This window comes from Alligator sinensis, unplaced genomic scaffold (genome assembly GCF_000455745.1).
Source record: "Alligator sinensis unplaced genomic scaffold, ASM45574v1 scaffold872_2, whole genome shotgun sequence".
Taxonomy (NCBI): domain Eukaryota; kingdom Metazoa; phylum Chordata; order Crocodylia; family Alligatoridae; genus Alligator; species Alligator sinensis.
The window spans coordinates 1,167,022-1,167,617 of record NW_005842132.1 but is presented as its reverse complement, the minus strand read 5'-3'; the positions used below and the strand labels follow the sequence as shown (position 1 = coordinate 1,167,617).

General features: G+C 61.1%; 1 protein-coding gene across 2 annotated transcripts in view; it reads right to left on the bottom strand.

The window, feature by feature from the left end:
• Positions 1-590, bottom strand: part of OARD1 (O-acyl-ADP-ribose deacylase 1) — a 6,124-nt gene extending 5,534 nt beyond the window's left edge. For both annotated transcript variants that reach the window (XM_006025105.3, XM_025205832.1), the window contains exon 1: positions 1-590. The gene's annotated coding sequence lies outside the window, so the exon portion shown is untranslated.
• Between the last annotated feature and the right edge of the window lie 6 nt (positions 591-596).

Here is a 596-nt window from a genome sequence, read left to right as displayed (position 1 = left end):
CGGTTCAATCTTAGCATCCCTATCTTCAAACCCTTTCTTGCAGGTCAGGGGCACACAGGACATCTAATCTGTGTGTTGTAAGGAAACAAACCTCTCAAATTAATGAAAATTGCACTGCGGAAGCTCTTTGGGAGAAGCCAACAAGGGCAGCCCCACTTTGCCTGCGTTTCCAGACCCAGGAGCTGGCTGCTTGCCAACCACAGCGGTGCCATGACCGCACAACCAAGCGGCGGCCTGTTTTGAGGCGAGCATCTTGCTGCCGAGGTCAGACTCAGGACGCCCCAATTCAACGCTCCTGCATGTCACGGGGAAAGGAGGTAGCTCGACCCCCACCCTGGGGGGGGCTCCCAACATTTGGGGGACTGGGGCAGCTCAATTCCCAGTTCTGTGAGAGGCCGAACAATGCTGCGCAGCGCCGCCCTGGGCCCGAGGGGCCCGGTCCTGGGGGTGTTAATAGTGGAGGGGGACCCGATCCTGGGGGGCGGGGACCCGATCCAGGGTGGGCCCGGTCCTGGGGTATCAATTCTGGGGGGCGAGGGACACGATGCTGGGGGCGTGGGGGCGATACTGGGGGGCTTCTAGGCCTGAGGCCCGTT